The sequence below is a fragment of the Stegostoma tigrinum genome, chromosome 16 (assembly GCF_030684315.1).
Source record: "Stegostoma tigrinum isolate sSteTig4 chromosome 16, sSteTig4.hap1, whole genome shotgun sequence".
Taxonomy (NCBI): Eukaryota; Metazoa; Chordata; class Chondrichthyes; order Orectolobiformes; family Stegostomatidae; genus Stegostoma; species Stegostoma tigrinum.
The window spans coordinates 22,770,657-22,798,408 of NC_081369.1; the positions used below are offsets into that span (position 1 = coordinate 22,770,657).

Consider the following 27,752-nt stretch of genomic DNA (forward strand, 5'->3'; position numbering starts at 1 on the left):
TGTTGATTCCAGGAAAGGCAGGAAGTCAGACTTTTTGGCATCTCTTGTAGTTATAATTCAGCCTGCGTACTAGGACAGCATTCTCAGTGTCTGTAAGTGGTCAGTCTGAGATGTCTTTAATCCATGAATCTGTGTTGGCCATGTCATTGTTGTCGGTGATTTTGGACAGATTTTTCTTGTAAGGCTATTCTTTTCTGCGATCCGATCTTTGGTTGTTGTATGCTGATGGCTTGTTCCCGTGTGGATGTCCATTCTTGGTCAGTTGTGTCGGAGTACAGAGTTCTTTGGCGTGCAATTTCCTTCATCAGTAGCTGTCGTGGAGTGGTTGTCAGTTTGTGGGCTACTCTGATAGCTTGGGGTCTGAATCTTGTGGTCATCTCTGAAATGTCCTTGATGTACGATAGGGTGATTAGAGATTCTGGCTGTGTTGTGTCTTCCTGTTGTGGTCTGTCTCAGAAGTAACAGCAGATTGTGTTTTTCGTGCAATTTCCTTCACAAGAAGATAAAAACAACCGACTACCCTTCCTGGACATAATGGTAGAGCGCAAAAACAACAGGGAACTCCAGACTAGCATATGTAGAAAGACCTCACATATGGTCCAAACACTCAATTACACTAGCAACCACCCCATCGCCCACAAACGAGCTGCATCAGGTCACTATTTAAACGAGCCACAACACATTGCAGCAATCTAGAACTACACAAAGCAGAACAGGAGCACCTATAGATAGCCTTCAAAAGGAATGGATACCCAAAAAAAACACGACCACCATTACCTCCAAGACAAGACATAACACGACCAGACCCTGGCCACCCTACTGTACATCAAGGACATTTCAGGGATGGCCACAAGACTCAGACCCCTAGGTATCAGGGTAGGCCACAAACCAACAATCGCCCTACAACAGCTACTGACAAACGTAAAGGATCCCACACCCACAACCAGTGTAGTATACAAAATACCATGCAGGGACTGTGAGAAACACTACATCGGCTAAACCAGAACAAAATTGATAACATGGATACACGAACATCAACTCACCGCAAAGAGACACAACCAATTTTCACTTGTCTCACTACACACAGACAACAGGGGACACAAATTTGACCGGGATAACACATTCATAAGCCAAACAGAGACACACCAGGGAATCCCTGGTGTCCTGGAATTCTAACTAGAGCTCCATCAACAAACACATTGAATTAGACTCAGTGTACAAATCACTGAAAAACAAATGCAGAAGTGGCACAAAATACCCCAACAAACTAAAACATACAATAACAAGCAGGATAGAACACTGATGCTTCACTGGAGGCGCAGTGATGCTGCTACCTAGCAAGGTGATGAAATGTTTGCAACCAACCTCACGGCCTCGGTGAGCATGTCTACAGCCTCATCCACAACCTGAGCTACAAATCTTTTTGAAAATTTTGAGCGTTACTTACTTTTAGCTGGCTTTGCTCTAGGCTATTCAGCAAGGGTATTTATTAAGCGGTAGGTGTCAATCAGAAAGCACTTTGGGTCCAGTTATCATAACTCCCTTAGTTTTAAAATAGTTATAGTGAACAGTAGGACAGGTCCATAGCTTAAGGTGTTAAACTGGACAGGCCCAATTTTTGGGCCATTAGACAGGATCTCACAGTGGTCGATTGGGTGAGTCTGTTTGAAGGAAAAGGAACGATTGGCAAATTGGAGGCCTTTAGAAGTGTGAAGAGATACGGAGAAAAGTAGCACAGAGATCTATAGTGGGAAATGGAGTGACACATTAGACAGTGAGAAACAAAAACAAAGGTATTATTAGACAGAAAGAAGAGTGCTGCTTTTGACATACCACGTTTTCCGTTTTTAGCATGAAATCATTACCTCCGGTGCTGTTAGATTGGCAAACGCAAAAACTAATGTGGCACTGAAGATTATCATAAATACCATTAAGTTAAATTACTAGTTGGTCAGGTTTGGTGGTGTTGCTTAACCCATAAATATTGATCAACACTGTAGCTACTGAAGGGCCAGTTAGCTCAGTTGGCTGGACAGCACAATTGCAATGCGGAATAATGCCAACCATATGTGTTCAATTCCTCCATCGCCTGAGTTAACCATGTGAATTCTCCTGCTTAACCTCTCAGCTCACCTGAGACAATGATGACATTCAGGTTAAAACACCACCAGTTATGTGTCTCTAATGAGAAACCTCCTCTATTGTGACATTACATTTTATAGAGATATTTAAATATTTGATTCTTCAATAGAAGCAGAGGTGACAACAATAATAACTCGCAAAGACTGTGACATGTTAAGATTAATTATCACACAAATAATCTTGTGGTGGAATGACAGCACCCCTAACACAGCATGCTAACAAAGTATACCTATAAAATATATTTTTTTCAAGACAATTGAGGATGCTGAACCTACAAATTAAGAGGAGAGGCCCAAACATCTAGTCAAAAAGAGTTTAAAGCTGTAGCTACAGGGAAGAAAATCTGCAGAGATTTCCAGAGAATGGAAGCAAGGTTGTTAAAGTCTATTTTAGAAATTTAAAATTGTAGTTTGTTGAACATTAGTAAAGGTATGAAAGAAAATAAATGTTATTTATTCAAGTCAAAGTATATACCAATGTGACCGTTTGTAAATTTAGTGTGAATGAGCACTTCATCAAGTCTTTTTAAAAACTCCTTAATTCTGAATCAACCGTTTTCAAACACAGGAGAATACTATGTGATACATCAGGCAAAGAAAGATTTCATAGTTGTCATAGATTGTGATTGTAAACAAAACCTCGCATGATATGTCATGTTTGACATGATGGGATTACTAAAAATGATCTGTAAAGACCGCAGTGATAACTTGTATAAATAAGTACAGAAAGCTGATGGATTGGTGGAACATGCACAAGAGACAAAGTAGTCACTTTATTTGCACTCTGTTGTCTTTCCTGTTGCGGTAATATGCTTCATGGTTCTAATCAGATGATCATTGAAACAAGTCACTTTGATTTGGAACTACTTCCCAACAGACATTAGACCTTTGCCCTCACTAGAAAAAAGTTTCCTATTTTAGTCAAACCAATGGATGGTTAGCAACATACTTTAAAGCATTTGTTATAATAACTGAAACTACATCTAGATCTGAGACAACATCAGACACTCTATAAAATGACTGCAGTGAAAACTATCCATAATGACCACCTTTGGGATTGACTTCAGGCGATCCTTTAGACAGGTTAGGCCTTAATACATATTCAACACACAGTCATGAATCTTTTGATGGAGCTGGCATTAGATAGATGCCATGTACAGGTTTGGTGCAATTGTACTCACAACAGGGAAACGCAAGGAAATCTTCTTTCTTACTTGCTTTCGTCAGATGTACTTTAGAGTGAATTGTTGCTGTACATTTTTTTTACAAAGTAAGCTGAATAACAAGTCACATCCTCTTATAATGAATTAATATTTCCCTGACCATTGCAAATGCAGCAGTCAGGTTGTAGCACAAGAATGTAAAACCATTCACACAAAGAAACATTTACTTGAATTTTTTAATGTTTTCATTGCTTTTCCTCACTAAATAATTCATGATACAGTATTCACCACTGTGCATCATTACAAACAGCTGTGGTCTCTACACATGTCTGCTTCACAATGATCAAAACAGCATGCTCAAAAAACCACTGTTTTCAAATTGAGAATTAGTTCTGTACTCGTAAGTACAAATCTATTGAGGAATCAATTAATGTCTAAATGATGCTCAAAGAATAAGTGTAATAAATCAGCATGGTCAACACACCAGGAATATTGCACATTTTATAGTATTGATCAGTAGCGGATTCTGCTTTTATCTAAAACTCAGCACCTTAAACCATTCTGTACTGGGACTTTACCATTGTCTATCTTCCTGACCTCAATGAATGAGATTGCTCAACATGCTATATCTTTTGGGAGATTTTGTTTTTGGTTAGAGATGGATTGATGTCAACTACAAACTGGATTAGTAATTCCCAAGCTCATTTCACCTCTCAGCTGTCAGACAGGAGTCTTTCATTCTCTCTGGTAGAGATATTTTTGAACTCTGGCCCAGAGGTGCAACAATACTTTAACCTACTGCATTACCTCTTCCTTAATCAAAGCGTATCCTTAGAAACTGAAGATGAGGTTGCTGCATGAAAGTATCATATCAAAACATTGTCCTCTCTGCTGTATTGTTACCCCTGTTGCTGTACTTGTTATGGCTTTTTTTTTGCTAAAAACTAACTCCAAAGATAACCTGCGTGTATGGTATGTCTTTCACATATAAAGAAAATGATATAAAGAAAATCTACTGCTCTAGCTTTAACTGCAACAAAATCCAAAGATTAATGTGCTTGCATTTTGCTGTATTTCTAAGTTATAAAAATGTTATTGACTTGTTGCAACTTCTTCAGTTTTAGAAATACATTCTTTGGAATTAAGACTCTTAACAGTTATCTTCAGGCAATTCCAACCTTTGATAATTGATCAATGAAAAAAAAATACATTGAAACACAATTTCATTTGCCATATAATCTGTTACCACACCTAATATTTAGGAGGATATGTTGAAATTTCTTCAGCAGAATGAATGGCTCATACCTGAGACAATTAGAAGGAAAGTTTGCTTGTAAAGCCTTGCATGTGCTTACCAAGGGTGTGCTTGTACTTTCACAGAACACAGTATCATGTAATGAAATGGAGTCTACAGCTTTTCAATATCGTACTGTAATCTCTCAGAAAATAAATGAATCCATACTTTTGAAAGTATGATTGATAAAAATGCCTTCTCAGAACACTTGCTTATTTTACTTTCACTAAGTGGTGATGATGTATGTTTTCGTACACCGTGAATTCATGTGACCTTTCATTGATTGAAACTGCACACAATTATTTTATAGCAGCAGCTGCCCACGCGACTTTATGACAAACAGGTTATTAATATAACTGAAATTTTGGAGTGGAGCTCTCATTTTCATAAATAAGGCACAAGTGCCCAGTGATACCGACTGAAAATAACAGAATGTATCTGTATATTGGAAGGCATTCTTATCAGAGTTAAGTGCATTCTCTGTGCGCTTTCACACTCTCACTCATTTGTTAATGGGAGTTTATATAGTGATGTAACTATACTGCTGCCCACAGCTTACCTTCCCTTGGCCTTGTTTGTTTTCAAATGGTTTTCTGCCCTTGCTATTTCAATCCTGAGCAAAAAACTCAGCAGTAATTAATCTCTCTCCAAGTTCTGAGCTGCAAGTCTTCACAACCAGAGCAATCACTTTATTTGATCTCAAGCTTGCTTACTTTGTTTATTTGCCTTTTTTAAACTCGGAAAATAATCACACAAAAGACCTGACTGCCTTTCTTCATGCATGTCCCTTTCCTTATCCCTTGCCACCCATTCCAAATGTGTCCGACACCAAGCATTTTATCTAATCAAAAAATGCGCAAACATTGATCGATGTCCTCCTCAGGCCACAACAAAAGCTTTCCTCAATCTGGGCATTTTTGGAATAGGGCTGTGCTATTCACTGGCAAGGCAACCACAATGCATCTGCTTGTGGTGCACAGAGAGACGCATTGTGTAGAATTGCTTTGAAATATTGAAATTGGCGAAAATAACAAAGTTGGGAGTTGCAATACTTCCACAACAGCATTCATGCAAAAAATGACACCACTAAACTAGTTGACATTTACACTGGATGCTGCAGCAACCAACAATAACAGAACACAACCATAAAATACATTAAAAGAAATGTTAAAATTAATCAAACTATCAAACGTTAATTGTAAAATTGTGTTCCATTTCATGCAATTAAGTTGAGTGAAACATTTGTTTAAATAGCACTCATGCATTTCCACTCTGCCCTTGTTAGCCAATGTATGACATCAATGAATTATTGAAAAATGCATATCTCAAATGTGTGAGTCAATACATTTATACATTACATTTTCATTCAGTAGAAAAATACGCATTGTTTACTTTGTATTTTTAAATGTTTGATTTTTATCTGTGCATTTTGTCTTTGTATTAAATCATGACGCTTACTGATGCACATTTAGATCTGTATGGTTACAAATCAAAGAAAATGTATTATAATAAAGTGTGAAGCTGGATGAACACAGCAGGCCCAGCAGCATCTCAGGAGCACAAAAGCTGACATTTCGGGCCTAGACCCTTGGGCCTAGACTCTAGGCCCGAAACGTCAGCTTTTGTGCTCCTGAGATGCTGCTGGGCCTGCTGTGTTCATCCAGCTCCACATTTTATTATCTTGGATTCTCCAGCATCTACAGTTCCCATTATCTCTGATATAGAGAAAATGCATTGGGAGTTTGTTTGTAATATCTTTAGCAGCTAATTAACTAATTTGTCTCTCAAGCAAATTAACAATAACTCAACTATACTTTCTCCATTGGAATACTGTCAATACAAAGGTCTTTTAAATTGAATATCCATTGTAAAGAGTATACTAAATGTTCTAGGCATTGTGGAATGTATTTAATGTCAGCCTGACGTCAAAAACACACTGTAAGCAAATAGTCGCCATGGATGGCAGGGCACATATGGGGCAGTGACAGTTAACTTTGGTTTGTTTCCACAATTTGTCTGATCAGATTAATTACACTGGGATTGTGTTGTTGGGTCCTACCCACTCCTATATCAAAAATTTGGCCTATGTTGTGTTCCACTTGTTCTGTATGTGCTACATACATGATGCCAGGAGTATCAATACACACAACGATAAAACAGTAACTCTTACCCCCAATTCTGTCTGTAATAGTCACTGGTATTTCACTAATCAGCTACTGTAGAAGAACAAATGAACTCGTCTTTCATCCTGCCTTTGTAGATTAATTTCAAATATCCTGTTATTGCAAATGCTGAGCATATACATTTAATTTTCATGAATCAATTGCTTGCAATTGGAATGAAGAACAATACTCTGTAATTTTGTGTCAGATTGCTATTAAACCCTTCATTAAAATGTTTGGATTCATACCAGCTATATTCTGTATTATGGTCCATGTATCAAACATTGAGATTCTGGCCAGTATGTGTTTGGTTTTGAATTGGAGTTCATTCTAAATGCTATGAGAGATCTGATTTTGATCTGGTATTGCAGATCTAGTAACAAACTGTATACCTAATCTCACAGCCCTAGGGACGAGCTTAGTACCAAAGGCTAGGTTTCATTTGCAGCCATAAACTTTTCAGGTGGTCAGTCTTTCCATTGCACATCTCAGGGAACAACTTGATACATTTAAATCATTTCTGGGGAGGAAAAAGGTGACTGAAATAAGTGAAGGAAGCAAGTTGAACAGAAAATCTTATATACTGTCAAGCAAAGGCAGTTTCATTAAACATCAACTACTGCTACCAAGATTCCTTTGTCCATCTAGAACCAACAATTAACAAATTATCATAAACCAGTAGATGATAGATGAGCAGAAAAGGCAACAAAATCAGAAGTCTATAAGACCAGAAGACATAGGAACAGAAATTAGGAAAATGTCCAATGAATGTATACATTCAATATACATAACAGCAGAACAAAATATATATTTCTTTACAAAGAGGATGTATAATGATTAATAGTCTCCAAAACAAATATATATGCAATAATACATAATTCCATTGCCTTGAAATGGTAAATTGACAATTTATGTTTTCTCTTAGTTACCTCTGCTGTCTTCATACTGATGATTTCTCTCTCTCCTGCCTCAGTCTTTCTCTTTCTTCTTCAGCTTGGTGTTCAAACAGGAAGTACAGGTTAGAGTAGCATATTGCAGGGGGAACATGAACCATGAAGACCTGCAAAATTACATTTCTAGTGGATACTGTGGAAGTGTGTAGTTTGCAACAGTCAGCAACATTTCCACCACTTGCACTTAACAAAGGCAACACTAATTTAATGGTGTTTCTAATTTAGAAAATGTCTCAAATAACATTACAGATACATAGGGGTAACTTTTAATGTGCAAGAGTGCATGGCTTTGGGAACAGGTCAGAGTTTAAAACCTAGTAAAACCAACAGTGCATGAGGAAACCAGCTCTAACCCACTGACTTCATCAATTAAATGCAACACACTGCCGTGAGATCATGCTCAGATTGTAGAGAGAGGCAGGTTTTTTCCTCATTCTCGTGAACAAGAAACTTCATTAACAATTTACACGACATACATAAACATGTAGGAGAAAGCATTTGTCTAAACTTGTAGACTTGGTCCTATTTCCAATTGTTTCACATCAGCAGGCACCAATTGATGACATACACCGTACATTAACACAAACGGAATTAACCATTATCCTGCACCTCCCTCAACTGTTTTGTTTTATCTTGCTAAATCATTGCCATTTAATCACTTTTATATCTGTTCATTTTTAGCCATTAATGTCTTCCTCATACAAACTCTCACCACAAGGTCTGTTTACGATACTGTTCTCAGGCCATGAGGAGGAAGGCTGAGATGTTGGTGCTTCACTTTTCTACACATGGGGAGGTGAAACACAGAAAATTCTTAGACCCAAAACGTCAGCTTTCCTGTACCTCTGATGCTGCCTGGCCTGCTGTGTTCCTCCAGCTCCACACCTTGTTATCTCAGACTCCAGTATTGGCAGTTCCTACTATCTCTGAAAGGTTTCAATGTTGGTTTGACTAATCTTCCAAGCTACACACAAAGTTTCATTATAGGTTACAGAGGACTGGTAAATGTTGAACTGCAGCCCTCAGAATTTACAGCTGTCAGCTCAGTCATACTTAGCAGAGTTAACACAGCATCCTCCTGGGAATGCGAGTTTGGAAACCTACAGCTTGTCCTCTAATAAATTCTTGTCCTTTATGTGCTTGCAGGAGGCTGATCTGAGACTAAGCGTGCTTCTAATAGCATGCAGCAATACAGACCATATTTGTTTAATCTGTAAATAGTTACGGTGATGCAGTAAATCCCTTATTGGTAACACAAAATTCTTCCAATTAGGTCAGAAAGGTGGCTATCCTCATCCATGCTATACTGTTTCAGGCTTGAAGGAACAAACACACACGACATGGTGAGTTGAAATGTAGTGAGCAGCAGCGTGCTGGAAATGGTGGGGCCCTACTACAATCAGTGAGAAGCAGTGAATTATTGCTAAATGATTCCATGCAGGTGAAGTCAGACATCAGGTCTTCAAGGAATGAAAACAGGGATGAAACATATCAGTCACCTACAATATTTTAGTACAAACATAATGCGGAGGTGCCAGTGTTGGACTGGGGTGGACAAGGTCAGAAATTACACGACACAAAGATATAGTCAAATAGGTTTATTTGAAGACACAAGTTTTTGGAATCTCGCTCCTGAAGTCTGACACCAGAAGAAGGACCGAGACTCTGAAAGCTTGTGTCTTCCAATAAACCTGTTGGACTATAACCTGGTGTCATGTGATTTTTGGCCTCAACACAAACAGGTACTGCATATTGCTGATGACAAAGAACCCCATAAATTTTGTGGTAACATTCAACACAGAAGAACACCAGAGAACAATACAGACCCCATTTCATAGAATATGCAGAAGGTGAAACAGAAAGAAACTTGAAGCTTGAAGACAGATGCACAGGCTATATCATGAGACAGTGGTCTGTGAGAGCAGTGCTCAGTCTGAATTGAGCTGGTTGAGCTGACCAAACATCAGGGACTGCATCAGTCAAAGCCAAAAAAACCTCTCGTACAAAAGGGAAACCTCAAACAATGCAGTAATTGAAGCTGGAAGTGAAGCAATTCAAAGGAGGCATAATTTCCATAAAACAAAATTGCCATGAGGAAGGGCCAGGGGAGTGAAACTATGAGGGCAATGAGTGAAAACTCACATATTGCAGGAGCAGACAGCCACTAAATAAAGTCAATTAAAGCAGATGAGCATTGAGCAATTGAAAGTTGATGAGGGAAGCAAAGGTCCAGAAACCATACAAACCAGTTCTAAAAGGAAATGGTGAATCATACACAGGAGATCAATGGAATCTATTAATTTCTTAAGGTACAAATCAACAAAAGATGTACCCGGTAAACCAATGTTACAGGTAGAACAGACATCAGCCACTAAAAGTCCTTGTTAATGCCGTGGGGCAAAAAAACCTCACAGACGCAAACCATGCCCAGCTTTAAAAACTGAATGTTTTTATTCTGAGCAGCTAGATCACTTTCAGAAAAATTAGCCAATGCAGGATGCAGCTGCAGAAAAGCAAAAGCAAACTACCAAAATAAAGGTATAAATAAGGTAGAACAGTCTCCAGTTTGGGCCAATGGGTTTATCATTAATCCTTCTAGCTGAACAAGATGGCTCAAGACTTTGGTCATTTCCTTGGAGAAATTGCATTTTTCGTCAAGTGTCAAAGCAACACTTTATAACTTACTCAATATAGTCAGTTCTGCCATAATGCGCATTTCTTCAATGCACACTGGCTTTAACACAATTGCAGGATTTAGACCACTATTTGTATAAGACAAACTTTCCTTACCTGTATAACAAAGTGTGAAGCTGGATGAACACAGCAGGCCAAGCAGCGTCTCAGGAGCACAAAAGCTGACGTTTCGGGCCTAGACCCTTCATCAGAGAGGGGGATGGGGAGAGGGCCCTGAAAATAAATAGGGAGAGAAGCGGAGGTGGACTGAAGATGGATAGAAGAGAAGATAGGTGGAGAGGAGAGTATAGGTGGGGACGTGGGGAGGGGATAAGTCAGCCCAGGGAAGACGGACAGGTCAAGGAGGCGGGATGAGGTTGGTAGGTGGAAAATGGAGGTGCGGCTTGAGGTTGGAGGAGGGGATAGGTGAGATGAAGAACAGGTTAGGGAGGCGGGGACGAACTGGGCTGGTTTTGTGATACAGTGGGGAGAGGGGACGATTTTAAAGCTTGTGAAGTCCACATTGATACCATTGGGCTGCAGGGTTCCCAAGCGGAATATGAGTTGCTGATCCTGCAACCTTCGGGTGGCATCATTGTGGCACTGCAGGAGGCCCATGATGGACATGTCGTCTGAGGAATGGGAGGGGGCGTTAAAATGGTTCGCGACTGGGAGGTGCAGTTGTTTATTGCGAACCACGGGGAGTTGTTCTGCAAAGCGGTCCCCAAGCCTCCGCTTGGTTTCCCCAATGTAGAGGAAGCCACACCAGGTACAATGGATAAGGTATACTACATTGGCAGATGTGCAGGTGAACATCTGCTTAATATGGAAAGTCATCTTGGGGCCTGGGATGGGGGTGAGGCAGGAGGTGTGGGGGCAAGTGTAGCACTTCCTGCGGTTTTAGGGGAAGGTGTCAGGTGTGGTGGGGTTGGAGGGGAGTGTGGATCCTCACATACCACCCACCAAACTCTGAATACAACGCATCATCCTCCGACACTTCTGCCATCTACAATCCTACCCCACCACCCAAGACATTTTTCCATCCCCACCCTTGTCTGCCTTCTGGAGATACCATTCTCTCCATGACTCCCTTGTCCACTCCACACTCCCCTCCAACCCCACCACATCCGGCACCTTCCCCTGCAACCGCGGGAAGTGCTACTCTTGCCCCCACACCTCCTCCCTCACCCCCATCCCAGGCCCCAAGATGACTTTCCATATTAAGCAAATGTTCACTTACACATCTGCCAATGGAGTATACTGTATCCATTGTACCCGGTGTGGCTTCCTCTACATTGAGGAAACCAAGCGGAGGCTTGGGGACCGCTTTGCAGAACACGTCCGCTCGGTTCACAATAAACAACTGCATCTCCCAGTCGAGAACCATTTTAACTCCCCCTCCCATTCCTCAGACGACATGTCCATCATGGGCCTCCTGCAGTGCCACAATGATGCCACCCGAAGGTTGCAGGATCAGCAACTCATATTCCGCTTGGGAACCCTGCAGCCCAATGGTATCAATGTGGACTTCACAAGCTTTAAAATCTCCCCCTCCCCCAACTAAAACACAAAACCAGCCCAGCTTGTCCCCACCTCCCTAAACTGTTCTTCCTCTCACCTATCCCTTCCTCCCACCTCAAGCCGCACCTCCATTTCCCACCTACCAACCTCATCCCGCCTCCTTGACCTGTCTGTCCTCCCTGGACTGCCCCCACACCTCTTCCCTCACCCCCATCCCAGACCCCTATCCCCTCCCCACCTCCCCACGCATACTCTCCTCTCTACCTATCTCCTCCTCTATCCATCTTCGGTACGCCTCTCTCCCTATTTATTCCAGTTCCCTCTCCCCATCCCCCTCTCTGACGAAGAGTCTAGGCCCGAAACGTCAGCTTTTGTGCTCCTGAGATGCTGCTTGGCCTGCTGTGTTCATCCAGCTCCACACTTTGTTATCTTGGATTCTCCAGCATCTGCAGTTCCCATTATCTCTTTCCTTACCTGTATTGGCTACAATGTGATTCTGGCCCCATTAGTTTAAAGGGTGTGGTTATTGTGCAATTTTCTTATAATACGAGATTACACAAGAACTATCACATTATATCAGAACCGAGTGTCCTCTCTGTAATGTGTCATAACATTGAATCTTAGGGGACCCGTGGATGAGAATGTCATCCATGTCACAAACATTGCTTTCCATGCCTTCTAATTTGGTCTACATTGACTGTTGAAAAATGTCGTTGAAGTTTAAATTCTGGTCTGGAGGAATTTGCCAGAAGTTGCTACTTGAATTTAACTTAATGAAAACTATGCTGTTTGTGGGCTTAGCAAGACTTTCATCCATAGATGCTGCTGGATATATCTCACTGATTAGTTGAGATGTGTTAATTTGACACAGATCCAAATGGAACTATTTGGTTTGGGAGCAGGCACAAGAACTGAGCATCATATAATCACCTGCATAAGTTCAAAATAACGTCCTTTCTAAGCTTTATTCTAACATTCGCTATTACCTTGATTGTAAGCGGAGTTGGAATAGTTGTGGAACTTTGCCATGTGTGAAAAACCAGATGGGTTTGGCATTGATTTGATGATAGTGTGGTATTCAGTGTTGAACATACCTAGGCCTGTAAAGTGCCAGAGGAACTGTGACCTAAGCTCGCTTCCAGCTGAGGTTGAGAGCTGTCCTAGTTCTCTGCCGAATAGCAATTATGCTCTGGTCATTGAGAACAGAAAGGATTTCCTCAATTTGCCTATCTTTGTGTTAGAACATTGACGGAAGTTGGCCTTTCGCTGGTTCAATCCTCCTGGATGAATAGTTGGACAGGTGAAGTTTGGAGTTTAACCACTCTTAGCTGTATAAGGCTATCTGACAAAAGAGTAACTGTCATCTCTGTGTCTACCTTAAAGTGCGTATGGTGATTATTGACAATAATTTCTGTGCTTGATTGTTGATTATTCTGGTTTATGACTTCTCCAAGGGCCAGATTTTGTTCCAAATGTATGCCTTCCAAACTGTGTCTAGTTTGTTCCTAATACAAGCATGGCTGCTACTGACTCCCGTTGTATAAATGTTCACACTAATGCTATTCCTGTTGCTTTGCAAAAAGGCCTCTTCGGTTTTCCTACTGCTGCCAGTTTGTGAGGTCAAACGAGGATGTAGAGAGAGAGTCTGTCTTCATTCTGGTGAACAACAACGATTATTAATTATTTACACAAGTGGGCCGAGAAAGCATTCATAGACCCTGGAAGGTCCGCCTGAGTTTCAAGCGTATCTCATGTCAGCAGTTAGCTCAGTTGGATGGATGATGGGCTTGTGATGCAAGTGATGCCATCTGCAAGGGTTCAGTTTCCAGACTAGCAGAGGTTAGCATGGAGGACTCTCCTTCTCAAGCTCTTCCCCTTGCCTGAGGTATAGTAACTCTCAGGTAAAACCACGACTGTCCAATGAGAATGCAGGATTACTGTGACTTTACATTAAAGCTCTGACCTACCACATCAGTGGGGGTGTTATTGATGCACTGTTACTTTCTAACTCAAAATGACTGGCAGGGGAATACAAGGAACAGGACTAGGAACAGGGTGCCACTCAAAGACCTGCAGCTTCACTGGGGAGAGGACATCATAAGAGAGGCGACTATCTCAGAAAACCGTACCAGGCATAAACAGTCTACCGCTAAAGGAAAAGCTTTCACAACAATCAGAATACCAATGTCTCAGCAGGGTCAGGGTTTTTGTCAGGTAGGGGCAGACATTTGCAGCCCTCTGGAAAGATACCTGCTGTCAAAGTGGACCTGGGGGCCATGTTTCACTCATCTTCTTAGCCTCTGGATCCTTCAAGGTGCTATGATCCCAGCTGATGGTGCCTCTAGTTCAAACAGATTCCGTAATGAAAATAGCTTGATATATCTTTCTTTTAGTTAGCTAACATGATGGTCAGTCACTGAAATTTATTCATACCAAGCTGTAGATTTTCTGTAACAGATCAGAGGTTTATTATGCAAAAGATGAAATACACAAAAAAGTTCTCTAAACAAAGAAGACAGTTCGCAAGACCTTAAACACAGGGCAAAACTAAGTTTCAATCTACTTCCTCTCACTATCCACAACTGGGATTCAAGTCTAGAAAAATTATAACCCTATCTCAACTCTCTAGCTTTGTATTTAATTGATACCTTCCAAGTTCTTTTCTTCCTGGGATGTGGAGATACTTCAAAAAGTCCTTTTTCTAATGAGCCGACATAAGCATTTTTTATCACAAATCTGAAAGGCCTAAACATTCTCGGTTCTAATGATCAGCAGAGAGCCAACCAAACTCTCCTGGTCTGGAAATCTCAGAAACTAAACCGTCTTGCCAAAGTGACTTATTCTCTAACCTGCTCTAAATCTTTAAAGAAGAGAAACTAAAATTTCTCCTAAATCATCACTTGTATTTTCCAAGTTGCACTCAAAACAAAGCTAATGTCTTCAAATGTTTACTCTATCTGTCATAAATGCAACAATATAAACAACGTTCCATTAATACCTGAGATAATGGGAACTGCAGATGCTGGAGAATCCAAGATAATAAAATGTGAGGCTGGATGAACACAGCAGGCCAAGCAGCATCTCAGGAGCACAAAAGCTGACGTTTCGGGCCTAGGCCCTTCATCAGAGAGGGGGATGGGGAGAGGGAGCTGGAATAAATAGGGAGAGAGGGGGAGGCGGACCGAAGATGGAGAGTAAAGAAGATAGGTGGAGAGAGTGTAGGTGGGGAGGTAGGGAGGGGATAGGTCAGTCCAGGGAAGACGGACAGGTCAAGGAGGTGGGATGAGGTTAGTAGGTAGCTGGGGGTGCGGCTTGGGGTGGGAGGAAGGGATGGGTGACAAAACGTTGGATTTGACCGACTGTTCCAAGGGAACGTTCTGCTCTTTTATTTTGAAAAAAAAGAAAATCTTTCAAAGAAATAGCCTGGACTCACCTTTCTTGCTTTTAAAATCCGGATTGCAAATATGATAAGAATAATTAAAAATCAGGCATCTTTCATCACAGAAGCTCTATTGGAATCAATCGAAGGATCTCAAAGTGCCTATTCCAACAACATACCAGTGAGGTAACTGATGGCATAGTTGCCAGGAAATGCAATTACGTCAGTTTGACCTGTGAGGACACTAGTCACAATGTTTGGAATTCAGGACTGATGGATCTTATTGGCTTCAGGACACAATTAACCTCCATAAGGCTCCCCAAGATCTCCCAGGATTTTGATCGACAGCAAAAGCTTCCATCTATGAGTTTCTGGTGCATAAGCACATAAATATTGTTATGCAGATGTACACACAATTACTGAAAACGTTCCATGATCTTTCTGCCTCATTGTAAGCCACTATCTCTGAACTCTTCACACCTCAGAGCTGATGACACCCATGAGGAAGTCAACCAATAACGCTTAGGAATAATGCAATGAAAGCAAATAACCAGGCTAATGTGTTATATCTGATGGTGCATGCTAATTGCCTGGACAGATCTTTAGTATTTTAGGCAGGATCTCCAAAATTGGGGTGATGTACTATCTCTCTAGCACATTGCTCAAAGCCAAAGTTTAGACCTAAAGAAGGAACAAAGTATAAGTTTCTCCAAACAAATTCTAAGGAGTGGAAGAAGGAGAATATGAAAGCAGAATGCGATAGGGATAAGGCACCAATAGCAATGCACAATGGTGCCTGTGAAACCCTCATTATTGTGAAGTTCAGTAAGACACTAGACCATAAGGCCATAAGATATAGAAGCAGAATTCAGTTATTCAGATCATTAAGTCTGCTTTGCCGTTTGATCATGGCTGATATGTTTCTCAACCCCATTGCCCTGCTTTCTCCCTGTAGCCCTTTATGCCCTTACTAATCAAGAACTTACCTATCTCTGTCTTAAGTACACTCAATGACTTAGCTTTCACCGCCTTCTGTGACAATGAGTTCCACAGCTTCAACAACTTTTGAATGAAGAATTTCCCCCTCACCTTAGTTCTAAATGGCTGTCACTTCACTCTGATTCTGTGCCCTTGGGCCCTAGTCTCTACTGCCAGTGAAAAAATCTTGAACACATCGACTGTTTCCAGGCCTCTCAATATTCTGCAAGTTTCAACAAAATTCCTCCTTTGTCCTGCTTGACTCCATCAAATACAGACCCAGCGTTCTCAACTACTCTTCAGATGACAAGTCCTTCATCTCTAGGATTATTCTTATATGCCCTTTCTGGGGCTCCCCCTTCTTACCTTAGATGCAAGGACCAAAACTACACACAATATTTCAAATGTAATCTGACCAGAAATATGTACCTCAACCCCAGTACGTCTCTACTCTTGTATTCTCGCCCTCTCAACATGAATGCAAACATTGCATTCACTTTCATAACTGTCTACTGAACACCAGCATGCTAAGCTTAATACAATCTTGAAGCAGGAGTCCCAAGTCCTTTTCTGCTTCAGATTTCCAAAGCCCTTTCACATTTACAAAATAGTCTACATTTCTATTATAAAATGCAAAATCTTACACTTTTCCACATTGTATTCCATCTGACACTTCTTTGCCCACTCTCCCAGCCTGTCCTAGTCCTTCTGCAGCCTCCCCACTTCCTCAACACTACCTATCCCTCCACCTATCTTCGTATCATCTGCAAACTTAAAAACAATACGCTCAGTTCCTTCATCCAGATTGTTAATGTAAAACATGAACAGTTGTGGTCCCTAATGGATGGGTTCCTCTAGTGCCCCAAGCTGACAACTACATCTATAAATCACATTCCCACATCTCCACAGTCCTCGAAAAGGAGGCAGCCCTTCGTTGTTCAGCATCAATTCACATTTTTTTCTTATTCTTTCCATGAAAAGGCCTTTTGCAAACCTAGCAACCAAAAACAGACACGATGGGCAAGTGGTGAACAGAAATTATACTTATGTGGCTCAAAAATTAAATAGAAACCATCTGTTTAACACTGTGTAACACACCCATGTGTCCGCTTGTGCAGCTTTAAATTGTTATTCCTCCTTGCACTTCTGCTTGGCACCATCCCTGTGACTTCAGCAGGAACTCAGTCTGTTCAGATCCCTGCACTGACTGATGAGATGCTCTTTGTCGATGTCTTTTTCACTGAACAGAGCCCAGACCATCTTGCACCTTCCAATAAAGACTTGCCACTGCTGATCCTGCCTCCACCATCTACTCTTGCTCACTTGTGACCTGTAAGTCATAATGTGAAAACCCAATTATTTTCCTTCAACATCACTGAAGTATGAGTATCTGAAATAATGCAGTGTCTGCTTGTCTGATGGTGCATTCTCACATTAAGTACTTTTGTCAAAGAAATCACTTTATTCGTCTGGACTGCCTCATGCAGGATGCTTGACAGCCCAGTAGGAGATTATTAATATGAATTAGGACCGTTGCGTTAGAGTATTTTAAATGATAATCATATACTCAAACATATTTCACTCAATATGTGTGACCGTGTGGTACTCTGAAATTTAATTCTGCCTCCAAATAGCTGAGTGACCAATGTCACTGCATCTCCAACAGTCAGGCACCACCAAGACATGACTTTCAGCCTTGTGTCATCATGGCTGAGAGAAGATTTGAAGATTTCCATCCAAATTTCTGCCTCTGCTTGTCGCTCTATCCTCACTTTACTGAAAGGAGAAGAAAGGGCCTGTGATGAAGAATAATAGAATGTAATGAATAACTGGATGGACGGTGTACGTTTCTCAAAAATGACAATGAATAAGAGAAATGACTTTGCATGAAGATGAAGGTGATAGCCAGTTGTGGATGTGAGGAACTGCACAGAGAGTGATGGATGCATGGCAAGGCAAGGTCAGGCAAGAGTAATATACTGGTGTTTACTTGAGAAGACAAAATGAGAGAGTTGGGGTAATTTTCATGTGAGAATGCGAATGATTGCACAACTGTGCTGACCTTCTCTGTCATACTTATTCAGGTCATTGACCTGTTTCCAGCATTGAATCCACAAGGATCGCATCAGCAATACCTTCTTGCTTTCACCTGAGGCTTTTTTTATGCTGTCTACAGGAAACTATATCTTCCTGTAAATCCAAACCTTCTAAATTCACATCCATTGCAATATCACTCAAAGGAGACACACCATGACTTAAGGGCCAGTCCCCGCCTCTGTGTGTATTTTTCCCACATTCAGATGACCTGTCAGTTAGTGGTGCAGTGAGACTGACAAAAGGAACAAAAAACAGGCCCAAGAAAGACTGCAGAATGTGAAGAATAGATCTGAAAGTGAGAGAATGGTGAGACCAGGAGTGACCCATCGCATCCTGGTAATGACCTCCTACAACCGCTTCTGTCAGGCGGAAGATACAGAAGCCTGAACACACGCAAAAGCAGGTCCAGGAACAGCTTCCTTCTGGTTGTTATCAGACTGTTGAATGGACTCTAGCCTCAAATAATGCAACCTGCAACGTAACCTGTGTGCCTCTAAGTCTTTTTGATCTGTACATCCTTTGCTTGCTGTCAATCAAATCAGCGCATGATCCCATTGGACAAAAGCCACAGAATATTCTGGAAGGTCTGGGGTGAGGGGGATAAGAACACAAAACTGGAAGATGCATTATCAGTGAAGACTTACAGAGAGACTGATGGCAAAAGACTGTGCAGCAACCTAAGAAGACCCAGGAGAAGATCTGCCGTAATCTGTGAGACCCACCTTCGTCAGAGAGGAAGGAGATACGAATGGCCCAGGTCAAAGACATAGTTCGTTTCAGGTAATGTCCTTTCTCAGATAGTTACAGTTAGATATAAAATAAACATTGTGTGACTTTGGGAAATGCTCACACAGTAGCTTTAAGAAGAAATATTTTATTAATAAAATTGAGTTGAACTGCAAACCAAATTTTGTGCCCTTGGCCTCCACAACAAGAACATTCAGGTAAAGTGTTTTTAATACATAAACTGGTCAAAGGGTCCAGCACAGACAACATTGCAAAAGAGTACTCCAGAAGAAAGTCTTTCATTTCAGAGATAGTAAAAGTGCAGAAAAATGTATGTGGACTCAGAAGAGAGTAAGACCTGGTGACACTGGGTCGTTACAGAGTTGCTAGAGAAGAAGGATCTGTGGGAGCAATTCAGAGCTCCATGGGTCAAGTTAAATATCCTGCTGGGCATGGAAGAATAATTTTGAAGAAATGGCACAATAGACCAGGTTTAAATAGGAATACTTACCCAAGAAAACAAGCATTGCTCCCATTGCAAGTAGGCTCTGCGAAGCATGGCTAAATTAAACAAAGCAAGAGAACCATGGAATCATAGAGCCAGAACATTAAAATATATCAAGGCTACAGTACTGGATAAAACTGTATATAAAAGTATACAGTGTATATTTCAGATAACTAACAACTGGACAATTTAAAAGCTATTGAAGCCAATGTCTAATGGAACAAGATAGTCAGAATGTTTTTAACTCTGTGATATTTATAATCAAGCCATGATTTCAGCAGGAAGATTTATTAAGGTTGTAGCAGTGTGCAACAGGCATGTGTTAGATAGGAGGGGTGGAAAACATCCATTTCGTCCATGAAGTACAATGAGCACATCTAGGCACCAGACTTTAGGAAGGATATATTGAGCAAGGAGGGAGAACAACTTAGGTTTACAAGAAAGAAGCTGGGCACCAGGGGTTAAGTTGTGAGGACAGATTGCACAAATTATGCCTGTTTTCTCTAGAGTTTAGAAGATTAAGGGTTGGCTTGATTGAAGGCTTCAAGATAGTAACAGGAAAGGTAGATAAAGATAAATTATCTCACTGGTTGGGAATTCTGCAACTCGGAGCATAGCCTGAGCATTAGGATCAGACCGCTCAAGGGAGATGTTAAGAAGCATTTCTGCAAAGGGTGGTAGATATTCAGAACTCCCTTCCACAAATTGCAGTGGACACAGGATCAGTTGTTAATTCTAAATCTGAGATGTATCTATTTTTGCTCTGCAAAGGCATTAAGGGATTTGGACAAAAGTAAGCATATGGATCAGCCATGAACTCATGGAATGGTGGAACATGCCCTGGGCGTAAATGGCCTACTCCTGTTCCTATGTACCTATGAAATAATGGGAAGCCTCCTTCTTGGCTACAGAAAGCAAGCAAAACTGCAGAAGGAAAGTAACAATAATTCTGATTGGAAAATCAGCAGAAAAATCCCCAGTGAGAAAGCTAAAAATACAGTTTTTCTTTCAGTTTGAAACTTATTAAAAGTAAAACAACAGTTTTTTTTTCCACAATGAACAATTTAAAGCTTTAACAGAGCATTGTATGAAACATTGCCAAAATAGAGTTTGAAGCTTGCAGACAAATGAAAATTGCAACATTGCTCAAATTTAACATTTGAAGAGACTTTAAGTTGAGAGAATTAACACAGCATTGAATGCAAGTTTGCAAGCTTTAACACTTTCAGTATTTAATGATTACAGAATTATAAAAATGTTTCAGGTAAGTAAAATAAATGGCATCGTGATCTCACAGATTTAAACTGGATTTGTGCAACAAGAATAAAAAGATATTGTAATAAATGGCAGGAGAAATAATATTACCACCAAGATTGAATGTCAGAGATGATCCCATCAGAAAACAGGATTAGACAACCTTGGAGAAAACATTATTTAGGTACAGAATTTTTTCAAAATTAAATACTAAATCTCAGGCTGTATATGTAAATACACTATTGTTTTCATCAGATCCTAGTGTCGATGACTTTATTTATCACCGAGATACAAAAGAAATACAAATACTTGATGTAGTAATTGTAACAAGCTCAGCCAGATAGATGTCATAGAATATGAGTTCCCTGATTGGGGCTATTAATCTGGTCCCATCAGGGAGCCCTGGCTGACAGACAAGAACAGGTGTGTCAGTCATCCTGTTCATACTGAGATCTGGCTCTGAGGGAGCTGGATCAGTGTCAAGGACAGTCCACATGTAAATAAGGGGTGATGGAATACTGGACTGTATGGAGCCATTTCAGTGACGACAAGAGTAGGATGTGAACTTTCAATCTTCTGACTCAGAAACTAGGATACTGACAATGAGCCACACCTGGCACTTAAGTTATGTTAAGTACTAAATTGTAACTCTTATAATTTACGTAATATTTAAAATTTTACTGAAACACTTTCATTTTTCAACTCCCTTTTTTAAATTCATGAACTTCCATCTCCTAAACAACAAAGTCACTGCTGGCTTTGACCCTCTGAATTTTACCTGTTTGACTCTGCACGTTTTTGGCCCCTGGTAAAGCATATGGTGAATAGCGGCCAACGATTTTGAGATCAGATAGTATTGGATAGATCTGTCTTGGGCAGCTAAGATTGAGTACAGGGTGGTCAAATATTACAGAAAATTCATACATAAGCTGGACTGCATCCTGGCAGCCTTGCGTCAACTCTTAGCCTTGGAAATGTTCGCGTAGCCAAGTCATAGCTTTCAGATAAGAGAAGAAACAGTTGTCATCCCCGAAGGTGTTGGCACACTATGGTCCCAAGCAAGATCTGATATTGACATGCGATGCTTCCACATTCTGCATCAGGGTAGTGTTAGCTTATAGTTGTCCCAATGGTAGGAATGCCCAATAGCACATGCATCCAGGACTTTGGCTAATGCAGAGAGTAAAGAAACCCAGATTGACAACGAAGTTTTGGCGGTCATTTTGAGTCAGAATGTTCCTTTACAGGCATAAATTTGTATTAAAAATGGACCACAACCCCCTGCTAGGTCTACTGAAAGAGGACCAGGCAGGGCCAGCAATAGCTTCAGGCCAAATTCAGTGAAGAGCTATAATACTAAGTGCATATAATTACAAGTTGGAACCCCATCTGAGAGGCCAAATAGCACATGTGGATACATTGAGCTGCATCCTGCTGGTAGATACACTGCTGCTGGTACCACACTGGAAGAGCCTATGATGGTTTTAAATTTTTGGACATATTTCCAGTCACAGCTGACAATATTAAACTTTGGACGCAGAAAGATCCAGCCCTGGACAAACTGAAACAGCTAGTGATAATGGGGGAAGCCAGAATTGAAACATTTTTTGGACCTGGAGAGACAAGATCACCATAGAGAATTGCATTTTATTATGGGGAGTAAGAGTGATTACCTCGAGCAAAAAGTCGCTAGCTGAACTCCACCAAGGTCATCCAAGAGTTTCTGGAATGAAGGTGTTGGCAAGAAGTTATGTCTGGTGGCCAGGATTGGATGCAGATATAGCCGCAATGTAGGGCAGTGTCCACAGTGCCAGCAATAATAAGAAGTATCACCGGCAGCTCTCCCACAATCATGGAATTGGCTGTGTAAACACTGAACTTGGTTACACATTGACTATGTAGGTCCTTTCATGGTCTCAATGTTCTTAGTCATTGTGGATGTCCATTCAAAGCAGCTGGATTGCACGAAGTTCTATTTTGAAATACAGGGACGATGGTAGAAAAACTGAGCGCATTTTTTGCAATACACAGACTCCAGAAATTTTTGGTCATAGATACCAGACTTCTTTTACTGGCGGGGAATTTTAATATTTCTGAAAGTTGAATGACATTCGACACATAAGAACAGCTCCATACCATTTGTCATTCAAGGTATGGCAGAAAGAGCAAACCAAACTTTGAAGGTGGGCTTAAAGAAACAGCCTAAACCTTCACGAGATACCAATCTGTCCCATTTCCTACTTGATGACAGGATTACCCCTCATGCAAATATAGGGAAAGCTCCAGCAGAGTTGCTCATGGGGAGAAGACTCCACACCAGGTTGAATCTGATCTTCCCAGATGTAGGGGGTAAGGGTGAAATGGCATCAGGAACATGACTAAGTGAGAGAGACAGTTTACCTCAGGGGATGTAGTTTGGAGTACGAATCATGGGAATGACCCTGTATGGGTAAGAGACATGGTCAACTTGAGGTCAAGTCCAATGACGTATATAGTTTGGGTAGGTGTGACTGTCCTGAACCTGGAACATATGAAAGCTGTAAATGGTGCAGGACCAAAACACACCTGACTCTTTAACAGCTTTTCTGGCTGGAGCATCTGGAATCTATGGGTTCTCTGTCTCGATCAAGCATTGAAGGTACCTTGGAATCTGAGTTGGACACAGTGGGTGTTGCTGCCTCGATGCCTTTGCCACCTGAAGAGGAGAATGAATTTCTTCTGAGATGCTCTGGGAGCAAGAGGCAAGCGACTGTGTATTACATACCACCCATATCCAAGGCAGCAGTGGAGGACTACGACCGAATGGAAAAACACTGCAGGACGAGCTATAAAAAAGGAGGAGCCTATCCCCACAGATTCAGAGTTGTGGGGATGTAGTGATTGTGACAAGGTCAGCCAGGTGGACCTCATAGTATATGAGTTCTCTGCTTGCAGTTGCTAAACTGGTTTAATCAGGAAGCCCTGACTGACAGGTAAGAACAGGAGTGTCAGATATTCTGTTCACTGTGAGAGCTGGCTTTGATGGAGCTGGATCAGTGTCGAGGACTCTCCAAATGTAAATAAAGCGTGACAGGATACCAGCCTCAGTGGAGTTATTTCACTTTCAAAGAATTTCAAACAATGTTTGGAACTGCTTTAATCTGACAATAAACAGAATCTTCGAAAGAGCAAGATTTAACAGAAGAGAACAACATCCAGGGGAATTTGTAGATAATTTTATTAATGATTTTCACAGATTTGTGGAAAACTCTGATGGGGAACCTTTGAAATCAGAATTCATTAGAGACAGAATTTTTGTTGCAATCATTGATGAGTCTTTATAGAATTTATTACAAGAAGTTATGAGTTTGGAGAAAACTGTTCAAATTGTGCTAGACACAGAAACCAGGAAACTTACAGATAAATCCTTAAGAGGGGAATAACAACTTTATCATAGGAGACCTATAATACTAATCCAGTGTATAAGGTATCAATATTCTTTACACACATGATAAGCCAAAACAAAAAGTAGACCAAACAGTAGATATTAAGAGTCAGTGACCGTGCTTTGAAACAACAAAGCCTCCCAATCACAAACAGTACCAAAGTACAATGAAAGAATGTTATATCTCAGGTCACTTCCAAAAATATGTGCTGGAACACAGAATATATGGGAAGGTTTGAGGTGTGTGCAACTCTCAAACTGGTATTCATCATCAGGGACTACTAGAGAGATAATACTTTGATGAAGTACAACGAATGTCGTGAATGGACAAGTGATTATACAGGAAAGAACATCCAGTATGAAAAGTGCAATCATAATAAGGGATGCAGCTTAAGATGAATTGAATCCCAAATTTGTAATAAATTTGATTCAGCTTGAGAAAGGGGATAGAATCATTGGAAGGAATATCCAGTTTATGGCAGGGCCCAAACATAATGGTTTATTTCTTTTCAGTGTCAAGTGGATGTATGTGTGAATGATGATGTATGATTTTATTTAGGAATAAACTCGTGCTTTTGAAACAAAATTGTGAATTCATATTGCAGTAATATGCTGTGCCTCATGTTTACCTGGTTTTATTATTATAATATTGATCTAGTTTCTTGTATTAGCTTGGAATGTTCCCTGGCTGGGGATAAGGGGACGCTGTTTGTGGTAGCAGATTCCAGGACAAAGGAAAATTCTCCGAGAACAGAATCCCAACACATTTCATGTCTTTCCATCGTTCCAGGATTGTGTTGTTAGTGAAATCAGAAACCCCCACTGCTGAGGCCGGAAGCCAAATGAAGTATTTCAGAAGGTAATTAAGAACATTTTTGTCTATCCTACCTGCAGCTTGGATAAGGCAAATGCATAACAAGATGAATTTTCTCAGTGAAACTGACAAGCTGTGAAAATTTTGATCATTTACACTGAAGAACTCCAGCTATGTCCGTGTGAGAGAGTGCTGTTCAATATATCCCTTCTTCCAGGGAGTGCTATTGCTGCTTGACAGATGATTGCTCAGAAGGTACTTCAGCTATCTAAAACTTTAGCTACCTCAGCTACTTTGCTGCTGCCAGTCTTCACAGAAGCACAGGAGTAATGGCTACAGCCTCACCTTTCCCCTCAGACTGAGGGTCAAGTCAGATGGCTTTCCACCGCCAAACGCTCTGCCTCTGTTACTTTCTCCTCAGCTGAATGCCCCTCCTGAGAACAAATGGGGTAGACACCGAGATCCAGCTGGAAGAAGTCTAAAACCATCAACATAGGCTCAACACAGTGAGGACCAGCTCTCTCAACATCTCTGAGCAGCGGTGCATTGGGGATCCCAGGCTATCATTATAGGTTGGTGTAGCCTCTATGACAAGAACTTCATTCCCAATGGCACAGAATAAAATGGATTTTCAGAGATCATCAAGGTTCCTGCCACTGGAGGATCACCACTTGCTACCCCTTCACCCCTATGTGCATCTTCACCTATCACCAAGGTGTTCTTCCCACTGCAAGGAGAGACAGCAGCAAGGTATGAGTGCTCATTTCAGGTTAGATGTGGGAGAGGGAAGAATACCATTTGTGCATTCAGAAAGGAAAGTGTAATAGGCATATTTCGAGTTTGAGTGGTGGCTGCTCCAGTGAATATGAGAGACAATCACAGGCTGAGGGGAGTGTGAAGCTGAAGGGTAAATTGACATTGAGCAGGAGAATGCCAGGCTTGACAGAGTATGCAACTGGCATTTGACACCACTACAGCTTTCATCTGCCCTCCCGGTGTGATGGATTCTTCACTTCCTTGCCCGTTTCCAGCAACGTCCATTTCTTAGTCATTCATGAAGTTGCTGGCTGAGCCAGTGTTTACTGTCCATTCCTAATTGCCCTTGAGAAGGTAGTGCTGAGCTGCCTTCTTGAACCACAATAGTCCATGTAATGTAGGAACTCCCACACTGCTGTTAGGAAGGGAGTTCAAGGACTTTGACAATGAAGGAACAGTAATATTGTTCCAAGTGAGGATGGAGTGTGACTTGGAGGAGTGGTATTGTTCACATTAATCCACTGCCCTTCTCCTTCTTGGTTGTCAAGATCATGGCGTAGGAATGGAACTGTTGCTACAGTGTGTCTTGGGTGGTACACCTTTGCCGTTTGCCAGTCACAGAGGAAGAAATGTTGGAAGTTTTGGATGGGATGCCAATCAAGCACTGTTTTGACTTGGGTGGCATTTAGCTTCTTTAGGGTAGGTGGAGTTCAATTTTTCCAAAGATGTGGAGAGAATTCCATTATACTCATGACAAGGGTCAGCCTGTAAGGTGGTGGAAAGGCATTAGAAAGTCAGGAGGAGAGTTACTCACTGAGGAATAGCTAGTCTCTGGCCTGCTCTTGCAGCCGCTATGTTACTGTCCAGTCCAGATTGGTTTCTGGTAATTAATAAGCTCCTGTAAATTGATATTGGGAGGCTCATCAATAGTATTGCCCTTGATTGTCAAGGACAATAGTTCAATTGTCTGTTGTTAGAGATAATTATTGTCTGGTACTAATTGCACAAATATTACTTGCCATTTGTCAGGCCAAACACAATGTTTTTCATGTCTTGCTGCATATAGACCAGGACTGCTTCAGTGTCTGAGTTCTAAGTGTGCTTAACTTAATAGTGAGTGAACATCAATGAACAGCTTTATGTCTGAGCCTATGATGGAATGAAAGTCACTGATGACACAGCTAAAAATGTTGAGCCTGAAATACTACCCTGACAGACTTCTGTAATGATGTCTAGGGAACTGAGCCTTTTGACCTCCAACAATCACAACTATCTTCCTCTGTGTTAGGTATGACTCTAACAGCAGAGAGGTTTCCCCTTGATACCAGTTTTGTTAGAGCTCCTTGATACCAACCCTCGCTGAAGTGCTCCCTTGTTATCAGATGCAGTCATCTCCCCTCACCTGAGTTCAGCCCTTTTCGTATGTCCTTAGACTAATTCTGGAATGTGGCCAGAACGGAGTGACCCTGGCAGAACCCAAATGGAACATCAATGAACAGAATATCACTGAGTGACTGTTGCTTGACAGCACTGTTAGTGATCCCTTACAGCTCTTTACTCCTGATTGAGAGGAGGAACATGGGTTGTAACTGACCTAAATTTGTCCTACTTTTAATTTGTATAACATTGCCAGGCCCATTCCTTTGTTGTAGTTGTACTGGAACAGTTTGGCTAGATTATAGAATACAAGTCTTCACTACTATTGCTAGAATGTTGCCAGGCTCACAACTTTTGTATTATACAGTGCTTTCAGTATTCCTTAATATCACATGGAATAGATATTTTTAACCAACTTGTTCAGACATGTAGTGAGACACTTCAAGAGCAGGTGGGACTTGAACCTCAGCCTTCTGACTCAAAGATGGTGACACAACCACTGTGCTACAACAGCCCTTAAATCACTTGGTATAAA

General features: G+C 41.0%; 1 protein-coding gene across 1 annotated transcript in view; it reads right to left on the reverse strand.

Moving 5' to 3' along the window:
- Positions 1–27,752, reverse strand: part of irx5a (iroquois homeobox 5a) — a 312,578-nt gene that overhangs the window by 199,598 nt on the left and 85,228 nt on the right. The window contains exon 6 of the mRNA XM_048546230.2: positions 7,690–7,820. The gene's annotated coding sequence lies outside the window, so the exon portion shown is untranslated. The remainder of the gene's footprint in view (positions 1–7,689; positions 7,821–27,752) is intronic.